The following is a 12,646-nucleotide window of genomic DNA, read 5'->3' on the forward strand; positions in this document are numbered from 1 at the left end:
CTTTCACACTCACCCAAATAAAATACTCCCACTTAATAACTATTTTAATAATATAACAAACTATTTTAATAATATAACAAGTTAAATATAGTCCGCACATCATGGAGGAGTTGATACTGAACACGAAAATACGTATAATTTCTAAAATATAAAAAAGTCGACACAGATCTATATATTATATAATTATAAATTACATAAATTGACAATAAAGATTTATGTGGAGTAAGTATGTTTTAGTTTTTTTAGTAGAAAGATTTTTCATACTAGTTCAAAAAGATTTATTTCTTATTTTTATAATTATAATAAAAATTTATACAATAAATTTGAGTTTTTAGAGAATTAGTGTATTTCTCCTTTTTAAATTTGTATTAGACCTGTGCTAAAATTGTCACAAATCTAATAAATATTTTTTGAATTCGACATTTCATCGATACATATCCTACGAGTGTCATACGAGTGTCGGTGTCTGATACGTGTGTTCGACACGAACACGCTATTTAAGAGAAGTGTTCAAGCTAATTTTACTGTGAAAGGTTTAAAAATAAATATATGATAAAAGGTAAGTTTAAAATTAAATTATATGAAAAAATTATTAAAATAATAGTATTGAAGGTTGTAATGTTATATAAAAAATATGGATAGTGAATATATTATTGTATTGTATAGTATATGAATTTTAATTTATGACCGTCAAACTATCACTCTTATTTAATATTAAGTGGTTGGATTGTATTTTTGGATGGTTAAACATTATATAAACCAAATAATGAATAGATTATGTGTACAAATGAAATTAAGGATCGATGTGTAAGAAAATAATGATAAATAACACATGTAACCATTTTTAGAAAACTTTAGGAGGAGATAGAGTTTGTTTATCCAAAGAAAAAAGAGGGTTGTGTTGTGTTTGGAAAGGAAGTAATATTGAAAATTGAGAAGGTAATAAGCGTGTGTTTTTGTGTATAGTTAATGTAGCCTTTTTAAATAGTGGTATATTATATTAATTGCGTAGAGGCCACGACGTAGAAAAGACTCTTGGTTGACGGAGCAAGTTGGACTTGTAAAATTTGGGAGTTTGAAAATGAAAAATGAAATCAAATGGAAGTTTAATAAAGAATGTTCTAAGAAAATCAAGAAAAAAGTGAGTTTGAGATTAAGTTGTTCTAGTAACATTCATTTTGATTGTTTCTACATCTTCATAAAGTTTAGCCTTTCATTAAGCAACGAGATTATGTTAAAATAATATTATTTAAGTTAAAAATTTCAAATTAACTAAAAATATAAAAAAATATAAAATTTCATAATATATAAGTAAATACAAATAAGTATATATATATATATATATAAATACACTAGTGCAGAAATGTAAAACAACGACCCTTTATTTAGTGCGGCTTAGTGCTTAAACGCATTTGTAAAAAACACGGTGGCATTTTTGAAATTAAATTTTTTTACAAATGCGGTTGTAGAGTAAGACCGTATTTGTAATTCAATTCAGAATGATTTACAAATGCGGTCTTACCCTACAACCGCATTTGTAAAACAATTTTACCCTAAAAATTTGAAGCGCGCCACTAGTTTCACTTTCACTTTCACTTTCCTCTTCTCCGCTCTTCGTTTCAACGTTTTCCGCTCAGTTCAGTTTCTTCTCTCTGCGTTTTGTAAGTTTCATCACTCATTCGTTTTCGTTTTCGTTTTCGTATCATTCATTATTCACTTCGTTGCCATTGTCATTTTCGTTTCCTTACTTCGTTTGTGGCACTTAGTTTACTGTTCCATTAGTGTTCGGTGTTGTTTTCCTGCTCCGCCACCGCCACAGCTTCCGTCGCCGCCTTCGCCATTGTCTTCCACTCCGATCACCATCAATCTTCTTGACGACGGAAAGGTTGGTTTTGTATTTAATATTTATTTAATATTTTGAATTTATATTTAATATTTTGAATTTTTATTTAGTATTTTGAATTTTTATTTTTTTGTATTATAATATATATTTAATTAATAACTAATACAACTTGGAATTTATAACTAATAACTAATAATTTATATATTTATGTGTATTTTGAATTTTTGTTTATTATAATTTATATATAATTTAATAAATTAGTTACGGAAACAATTAATTTATATATTATTATATATAAATTTGTATTATATAATTTGTATTTTCTTAAATTTATATTATATATATTTAGTTAGTTGTTAATTACATTCTAATAAAAGTTTTATGTTATGTTAGTTATTGTTACTTTTAGAATAGAATTATCGTGTTTGGATTGAGTCCGGGGGTGTTCGACCCTCGACAAATGTGTGAGATAGAATAGAATACTAATTATTAGAAAATCCTAACTATTCCAGAATATATAATGGATCGAGGTTGGATTAATGTTGTTCGTATAAGTGATGAGTACGAAAGGGGAGTAGAGGAATTTATACAATTTGCGCAGCGTAACGCGATTATTAGTGGTCATGATGGAGCAAAGATCAGGTGTCCATGCGTTAACTGTTTGAATGGAAGGATACTGGATGTGAATATCATGAGGGAACACCTGTTATGTGATGGGTTTCTTCGATCTTATACAACTTGGACATGGCATGGTGAATTATTAAATTTACCACGTGTTTCTGTAACTGAAGAATATGGGGGTTCTACCATGGATGAAGCAGTACATGAGGATGGAGATGATGATCGATTGGAGGACATGATTCGTGATGTGGGAGCTGAGTGTTTTGCAAAAGCGCATGGATATGAAAGTATGTCAAAAGATGCAGAGACTCCTTTGTATCCTGGATCAACTAACTTCACACGGTTGTCGGCGGTGTTAAGATTGATGAATTTGAAGGCAATAAACGGATGGACTGATAAAAGCTTCACGGAATTGCTCCAGCTGTTGAAGGATATGCTTCTAGAGGGAAATAGTCTACCTAATCGTAATTACGAGGCCAAAAAGATTCTTTGTCCAATGGGTATGGAGTACAAAAAGATACATGCATGTCCTAATGATTGTATATTATACCGGAAAGATTTTGAATTGTTGAAAAGTTGTCCGAGGTGTGGGTTATCACGTTATAAGTTGAAACAAAAAGATGATGATTATATTGATGACATGGAAAAGCATGGACCCCCAATGAAGGTTATGTGGTATCTTCCCATCATTCCAAGGATGAAGCGTTTGTTTGCAAACCCAGACGATGCTAAGAATCTTAGATGACATGCAGATGAGAGGAAATGCGATGGCATGTACCGACATCCAACTGATTCTATTCAATGGAAGAAATTTGATGATGACTTTCCAGAATTTGGTAAAGAATCAAGAAATATCCGACTTGGTTTAGCTACAGACGGAATGAATCCGTTTGGTAATATGAGTACAAATCACAGTTCATGGCCTGTATTACTAGTTATTTACAACTTACCTCCTGGATTGTGCATGAAGCGAAAATACATGATGTTGTCTATGATGATATCCGGTCCGAAACAACCAGGGAATGATATTGATGTTTATCTAAGTCCCCTAATTGAAGATTTGAAGTTAATGTGGGACCAGGGTGTCGAAGTATTTGACGGATTTGCTAATGAAACTTTCAAGCTTCATGCCATGTTATTTTGCACCATCAATGACTTTCCGGCATATGGTAACTTATCAGGTTATAGTGTTAAGGGTCACAAAGCGTGTCCAATATGCGAAGAAGACACTGCTTCTCTCAACAATTGAAACATGGAAGGAAAACAGTATATCTTCGGCATCAGAGGTTTCTTAGAAGTCATCATCCTTACCGGAGGTTGAAAAAAGCCTTTAATGGACACCAAGAGGGTAGTGGTCCACCAACTCCACTAACCGGTGTTGAGGTTTACGAAAAGGTAAATAACATAGACCACACCTTCGGTAAGTCAAAAAAAAGTCATCTGTGACAAATATTTGGAAGAAGAAATCAATCTTCTTTGATCTTCCGTACTGGTCGAGGTTAGAAGTCAGACATTGTATGGATGTAATGCATGTTGAGAAGAATGTGTGTGATAGCTTAATTGGTACACTTCTTAACATTAACGGGAAGACGAAGGATGGTCTAAATGCTCGTTTAGATTTGATTGAGATGAACATACGCGACGAGTTGGCACCCATAGAAATGGGTAAGCGTACATATTTGCCCCCAGCCTGTTACACAATGTCAAAAGATGAAAAAATTAGTTTTTGTCAATGTCTAAAAGGTGCGAAAGTGCCACAAGGACATTCCTCAAATGTGAAGAGCCTAGTGTCAATGCAAGATTTGAAGTTAATTGGGTTGAAGTCTCATGATTGTCACATCTTGATGCAACAGTTGTTGCCGGTAGCTATCCGTGGGATCTTACCAAAAAATGTTAGACATACCATAACCCGTTTGTGCTCATTCTTCTCTTCCATCTGTTGTAAAGTCATTGATCCCTCAAAACTAGATGAACTTCAAAATGAAATTATTGTTATCTTGTGTGAATTGGAGATGTTTTTTCCTCCGTCTTTTTTTGACATCATGGTTCATCTAGTTGTGCATCTGGTAAGAGAGGTTAGATTGTGTGGACCAGTGTACTTAAGATGGATGTATCCTGTTGAGCGGTATATGAAAATTTTGAAAGGTTATGTGAAAAATCATTATCGTCCAGAGGCTTCAATGATTGAAAGGTACATAGCTGAAGAAAGTATTGAATTTTGTTCAGAGTACATGACAAAAGCAAATCCAATAGGTGTTCCAGCTAATTCATGGCACCACAGGCGTTTTACAAGTAAATGTTTACGTGGTGTGAATATTGTAAGCAAATCTCGATCAGAAGTCTTGCAAGCACATTTGTACATATTGAATAACACAGATGAAGTTGTACCATACATAGAAGCTCATAAAGTCATTGTGAAGGCAAATAACCCAAGACAAGCAGAGAAATGGGTCTTGATGGAACATAATAGAACTTTCATGCCTTGGTTTAAAGACGAGGTGTTCAAGGATTCAACGGCATCAGAGACTTTGACCTGGTTGGCTGCTGGATTGAAGTTTGATGTCATCTCATGTACAGCGTACGAAGTGAATAATTGTATATTTTACACGAAGTCCATGGATGAAAAGAGTAAGTTCAAAATTCTGGTGTTACTCTTGAAGCCGAGTCAATGCAGTTTTCGACTTCGAAAGATACAAATCCAGTACTTGGATCAATGGCATACTATGGGTTTATAGAAGAGATATGGGAGATTGACTACACTAAGTTTTCCGTTCCAGTTTTCAAGTGTAAATGGGTTGACAATAAAAGTGGGGTTAAAATTGATGATTCAGGATTCACTCTAGTGGACTTTCGAAAGATAGGGTATCGAGATGAGCCATTTATAATGGTTCAACAAGCATCTCAAGTTTTCTACGTGAAAGATCCTACGTCAGAACATTGGTATGTCGTTTTACACGGCAAAAAACAAGGGGAGACCATAAATGATATTGAAAATGGTGACCCCTGTTCATTCACACCAAAGATAATTAATAAAGATGACGATGTAGTTGATGATGTACATGCAACCCGTAAAGACCACAGTGAAGGAATTTACATATGAACTTTCAACCTCCATGCAACTTGTAAATAAGCATTTTTTATTTACATTTTTATGTATTATTTTTATAAGATTTTAATTCGATGCAGATTAACTAATGTTTGTTACCTAATTTTTTTAACAGAGACATGAATGACGATCAGACCCCAATCAAACCTCGATCCGGACGAGGCAGCAGAGGACCTACTAGATTGAAACGTCTCACATTGAGATTTGCTGCTGGTGAGAAGACACGTGTTGACATTGACGTCAACACTGGAGTGGCTTTTGGTCCTAAGGCAGATGAGTTTATGAGCTATGGAGTTGTTTCTCGTGAAAGGCTCTCCATTCTGATTAATTCATGGGATGAGGTGTCAGAGGTCGACCGGAACATGATCTGGGAGGATGTTCTGGTAAGCTTTACATTTTGATATAATGCTTTTTAATATTCATTGATTAATTTTAATTTGCTGATGTTATTTTGTAGGCAAACTTTGAAATTCCTGATGTGGAACCGCTTCGATCAAAGATTATATCCAATATCGGACTAAAATTTCGTACCTTTAAGTCAAGACTGACTTCGAGATACATTTTTGGCGACCTTAAAGACAAAAATCCATGTTTAAAGTACCAACATATTGATGAAGAGACATGGCGTCTTTTTAGAGAAAGCCGTGAAAATGAGGCTTGGATGGTAAGTGAAGTAACTTTTTTGTTTATATAACATTAATAAGTTTATCTTATTTACTTCAGTTTGTTTATTTCAATTATGACAGGATCGTCGGAAGAAAGCTCAAGAGATAGCTTTGAAGAATCTTACCCCGCACGTTATATCTCGTTCGAGGTATCGAAAACTTGAGCAAACACTGAAGGTGGAAAAGGAGAAATCTCAACAGGGGACGTTGTCTGAGAATGTGGAAACAGGGGTCACTTCTCCTCCATCACCACCTTTTCGCCATGTAAAATGGAAGAGGGCCCGAATTAAAAATTCGGGTGCACCAAGTTCTGAGCAATCCGGGGTTATAATTGAAAAAATTGTAAGTTATTTTTATTATTTTCATTTTTTTTAAAGCATTAATTATATTAATGATTGAAAATATGATTTTTGTGTACTCCTGTAGGATTCCTTGGAATCCGACGGTAAATTTGTTGCTGAAGGTCGTCACGATATCCTGGTTGAAGCAATTGGACGACCTGAACACTCTGGTCGTGTTCGTGCAGCTGGACAAGGGGTCGGAATTAAACTTTATTTTGGAGTTTCAGAACGACAGCCATCCTCCTCCTCCAAGAACGAAACTCAACTGAAGACTAAGTTACGTGAAGAAATAATGGAGGAGATGAGAAAGGAGACTGATTTGATGTGGCTGGAGATGAAAAAGGAGAATGATCGAATGTGATAAGAGTTTCTATCGCAACAAGTTTGTGCTGAGCCGATTGAACCCCTTGTTAGTCCCACTCCCAAGAGCACAAAGGGGAGTTGTGCGGCTCCTCCAACATCAGGGGATGATATCAATGGGCAGACAGAGGATTGTGAGTTACTGGTAGTGGGCGACAAACTTCCTCGGGTGGTGGCACTTGGAAAAGTCTATAAAAACGCCACCACCTTACATAACATTCCTCTCTCCCCTGATGTGGCGAAGGTAACAATTGAAAAAGTACGATTTCCTGATGCTCGTGTTCCACTACCTTCAGATGAGGTAACCACTGTGGCCGATGCATTTCAGACATTCGTTGCCTGGCCCAGAGAGCTCATTCGATCTATGCCCGAACCTCATGTAATAATTTCGTTTCATTATATTATTTTTTATTTATATTTATATATTACATATAATTTAATACAAATGTTGTTTATCTTGTAGAAACCTTTTCAGCCACCAAGTCCGGAAAAGAAGCGTGAGGTTCCAGTTGACGATCCTACAGCTTCCCTACGTCTCATTGCTAGTCAGATTGGCAATGATCCTTTTCCAGTTCCGTGGGATAATACATTTTTTCAAATAAACACTGAACTGCCACTGATGATTTACAACACAGATTTACCAGAATTTATATCTGGGAAACAGGAGCTCAATATAAGTATAATTCAATTTTTTATGATGTAAGTATCTTTACCTATTATTCAATTTACTTTATGTTAAATTATTATCGATTATGCTTTAACTAAAAACTTGTAGGTTTTTGCATAGAGTCTGTATCACTGAGGGGAAGGAAAATATGTATGGATTCTTAGATCTTGCATATACTAATCCCGTTGGACCAAACTCAACTGAGACTCAAACATACATCACTAACACCCTGGAAAAAGAGGGAAAACAATTTTTTTTATGCCCTTATATTAATGAGTAAGTATAATTATATGTCATCAATTATTATTATTTCATCTTTTAAATATTTACTAACTCTTTTCATTGATTATATAGGCATCATTGGCAGTTACTTGTCTTATCAATGGTTGATAAGACTGTTGTGTGGTTCTGTTCCCTACACAAGAAGATTCCCACAAAATTTAAGGATATCATTGATACGTAAGTATAGTATAAACTTAACTTTGTATGTTACTAATTAACCATCTACTAACGAGGTTTTTTGTATTAACCAGTTCATGGCGTGGATATAACATCCTAAAAGGTCGATCCAGTTCAAATAATTTGAACTACATAAGAGTAAAGGTTTGTAATTTTTTTCTTTCTCTATTATCATTGTTTATCAATATACTAACATATTACTTTTTATTGAATTATAGTGTAATAAACAACCAGGAAGCTATGAGTGTGGCTATTACATTATGCAATGGATGATTACCATTATAAGACTAGGTGTTAAAACTGGTTGGAAAGAGGTACTATATATGTTAAATCATTTTTATAATTCTTGAACATATATATATCTAAAAACTAATTTATGTCAACTTTGCAATGCAGTTATTCACAGAAGAAACACCAATGAATGAGGAAGGTATTTCATATGTTAGAGATTCTTGGTCCACATATTTCATTAATTTTTATAACTCTAGCATAGGTAAACAATAGTGGTTTTATTATATGTAATTTGATCACTTGTAAATGTACATTTTGATGATTTCAATTGATTACTATATTTCTGTATTTGTCTGGCTGGGTTTGATCATTATGCAGGTTATTAAAATATATGGTTTCTGCACAAAACAAACTGCACTTTAAAAAAAAACACTATTTACAAATGCGGTCATTTACCAAGACCGCATTTGTAAATAGTGATTTATGAATGCGGTTTTTACCAAGACCGCATTCATAAATCCTAAACCCCAAACCCACATCCCTCATTCAGAATAATATACAAATGCGGTTACTTAAAATAACCGCATTTATAAATGTGATTTATGAATGCATGCTGATCAAATGCGGTTCTATGACCGCATTTGTAAATTTAAAATAACCGCATTTGTTTTACATTTCTGCACTAGTGATAATATATATAAATAAGTATAAATATTTTTTAAATTTAAGTAGTTTTTAATATTTACATTCTTATATATGTCAATATATTAGCTCTATAGGATCTCTTATTGGATATTTTTTATTTGAAAATATCCTCCTAGAAAACTGTAATTTATACAATGTTATTAGTTTTTCCAGAACTATATTTATAAACAAATTTAAGAATAGAAGAATATGTTAAGGTTTTCATTCCATTACATACGAATGAAAGATGTATTAAAATCATTGTAGATACACCATTGCTGAAAAAATAAATTGCTAAGAAAAATACTACAATCTATGTAATGAAATAAACGAAGAAGAGGAAATTAATGTACGAAAGTTTTCTACATATGATAAAATATATAATTTGATTTCTACTATGATAAAATACTTTTTTTTTCTTCATTTTTCTTTGGTAAAAGAATCGAATAATAATCTATGAAATCACAAAATTAATAGATCTTTGTAAACTACCATATATGAGTATAATTTTTTTTATACCTCGAAGAATGAAGCATGTTAAACCAATTTAATCAGAAATCATATCAAGCCAAACAAAATAATCATAGTAAATATTAAATAAATACCTCATCACTCATTCTCCAAGAAACTCTCATGATTAAATCATTCAAAGAACAAAACCACCATGGTTTTTGTTTCCTCTTCCACCAATGTGTAAGAATACTAACATATGCTCAAGAGTTCATGATAATCATCATCACAACAAATATGATCATAAATTTATTTTTGTTAGAATATTAGAAGAATACTCTAAAATCTGGTTAACATATGGAAAATAATGATGTGTTGTACGAGGGAAAACATTGAAACTAGGAATTTCTATATTATTCAACGTTGTTCGTAGAAATTTCAGAAAGTGGATCGTGTAATCGTCAAAGGGACCTTTTCATTAGTAAATATGTTCGAGAAAAAGAAAATGAAAAGAAAAAAAAAATGAAAGAGGAGGAATATGATGGAAAAGATAACCTAAGAAAACACGTCGAATTTGTCCCAAAGTTATGCCATATGTGACTAATTTTTCGTTGTTTCTGATTGGTTTCTATTTTATTATTCATATTATTTGTAATAATAACTCAGTTATAAATTTTCAATATATATTCTCACCAATAATAATAAAATGTATGAGAAATAATTTATAATTATTATTTTTTTTAAAAAGTAGTTTTAGTAAAATTTGATTTTCACAGCTTGTATTATTCAAACTTATAGTAGGTTTCTAATCAATAATTCGTGTTGATTAAGACTTTTGTATAGAAAAATAGTTACGTTATAATAGGTGTTTATGAACATATTTCGTGAGAGAGCATTTAAAATGTCAATATACATAACATGATTTGTAAACAAAGATTAATGTTAAATTACGTACGAAATTTGACTTATTTTATTTTCTTAAATGATTAAAAACTTTTGGGTATTAATATTTGATATCTTATTAATGGTGTATAAAGCACTTTTAGGCTAATTAAGCGAAATTACCTAATATCACGATCTCCACGTTATATATCTTTAATTTTCTCGTCAATATTTGTTGAATATATATCTCTATTCAAAATAACTCAAATATTTAGTGATGCTTCAAATATCAACAACAACTTTTTCTTACCATTATTATTTTTGAAAAAAATCACCAATAACATCGACCCCTTTATTTTTTTTTCATAATCAATTCAATTTTACAAATTAAACTAACTCACTGCTCATGCTAGAAATTCATCAATATACTTTCTTTTGAACCAAAATTAAAATATCATATTTTTTTTTTACAAAAAGAAGCGGTTAAGACTTTTGAGATATAATATTGTATTATACATGGCTCCCACACTAATGGAACCCACTATTGAAATCAACTCCGAAATAATAATCAAGCACATCTTAACTATTATACTCAAATAATTATTTAAGAAGCCAAATTAACATAATTAAGGTGCATGAAGTGTTTGTGATAGTATGAGATTAACTATTCATGCAAATCTATATTCACCAATATGATGGTCTACATGACCTTATAAATATATGAATCATGATCAAGAAAAAATACACATTTAATAATATTTATCACCCTAATTGTCAAATATCGAGCATCAAAAAATTATTTGCAGATATCCTCACTTATATCGTGATCTGAAAATCAAGATTTAGTACCCAAGAGTTTGATATGAGACTTTCCCAACCCATACAAGAACAAATATAAACAAATTGCTCAATTTTTCTTTATGCATAAGAGAGTTAGTTTAATTTGTAAAATTGAATTGACAATACAAATATATATATATATATATATATATTGATTTTTTAAAAAAAATTGACTATAAATAATAGTAAGAGAGTTTTTACATATATATTTAATTTAAGTTATTTTGACTTATACTTGTATAAGATCTAGATAGTACATGCTATCGGCTGAACAATTGTACTTCTCATTTGGTCGCTCCTCCTTTGCTTCTCTTCTCATATTCCTTCCTTAGTCCTTGGTTGAGAGTGACCTACAAAAGGTTCTCCGACGATCAAGTAAGTGTTTTGTATGAAAGTGTGTAATATATTGATAAAAGTGTACCTTATTCTTGTATAATCATTATTTATAGTGTTTGTAATGTGTTATCTCATTTATGAGTTGCATTTAATGAGTATTTTTTTCTAAAATGGCATTACCTGATTTGTCGCGTAACTCCTTATTTTATCTTGATGCATTAATTCTTTGCGGGCGGCCTTCAATACCGAGTGACGTGGTTTGGTCGGCCTTGACCGGTACACTTGCCCCCTAGGCTCGAGGGAAAACCTTCCAGAAGAGTCTAAACGTGACCGTTTGGTGTCTCGAGGTTGAAAGTGATAGTTTTGACCATTAATGGTTGCAGTCACTAGTACAAAATATGAAAACAACGACCCTTTATTTAGTGCGACTTTGCGCTTAAACGCATTTGTAAAAAATGCGGTGGCATTTTTGTAATTAAATTGATTTACAAATGCGGTCTTACCCTAGAACCGCATTTGTAAATCAATTTTACCCTAAAAATTGAAGCGCGCCACTAGTTTTCACTTTCACTTTCTTCTTCTCCGCTCTTCGTTTCAACGTTCTGTTTCAGCTCTCCCTTTGCATTGTAAGTTTCAGCTCTCTCCGCTTCAACGTTTGTTTTCGTTTTCGTTTTTGTCATTGTCATTATTCACTTCCTTGGCATTGTCATTTCGTTTCCTAACTCGTTTTTGTCATATAGGTGGTTACTGTTCTATTGGGTTCGTCGGTCTTTTCTGCTCCGCCACTGCCACTGTCATAGTCGAAAACTTCCGCCACCGCCTGCGCCTTCGTCTTCGTCTTCGTCCTCGTCTTCGTCTTGTGCCTCTGCCACTCCGATCACCATCAACCTAAAGGTTGGTGTTGTATTTAATTTATATTTAATATTTTGAATTTATATTTAATATTTTGAATTTATATTTAATATTTTGAATTGTTATTTTTCTGTATTATAATATATATTTAATTAATAACTAATACAACTTGGAATTTATAACTAATAACTAATAATTTATATATTTGTGTGTATTTTGAATTTTTGTATTATATAATTTCTATTTTCTTAAATTTATATTATATATTTAGTTAGTTGTTAATTACATTTTAATAAAAGTTTTATGATA

This window comes from Phaseolus vulgaris, chromosome 3 (genome assembly GCF_000499845.2).
Source record: "Phaseolus vulgaris cultivar G19833 chromosome 3, P. vulgaris v2.0, whole genome shotgun sequence".
NCBI classification, from domain to species: domain Eukaryota; kingdom Viridiplantae; phylum Streptophyta; class Magnoliopsida; order Fabales; family Fabaceae; genus Phaseolus; species Phaseolus vulgaris.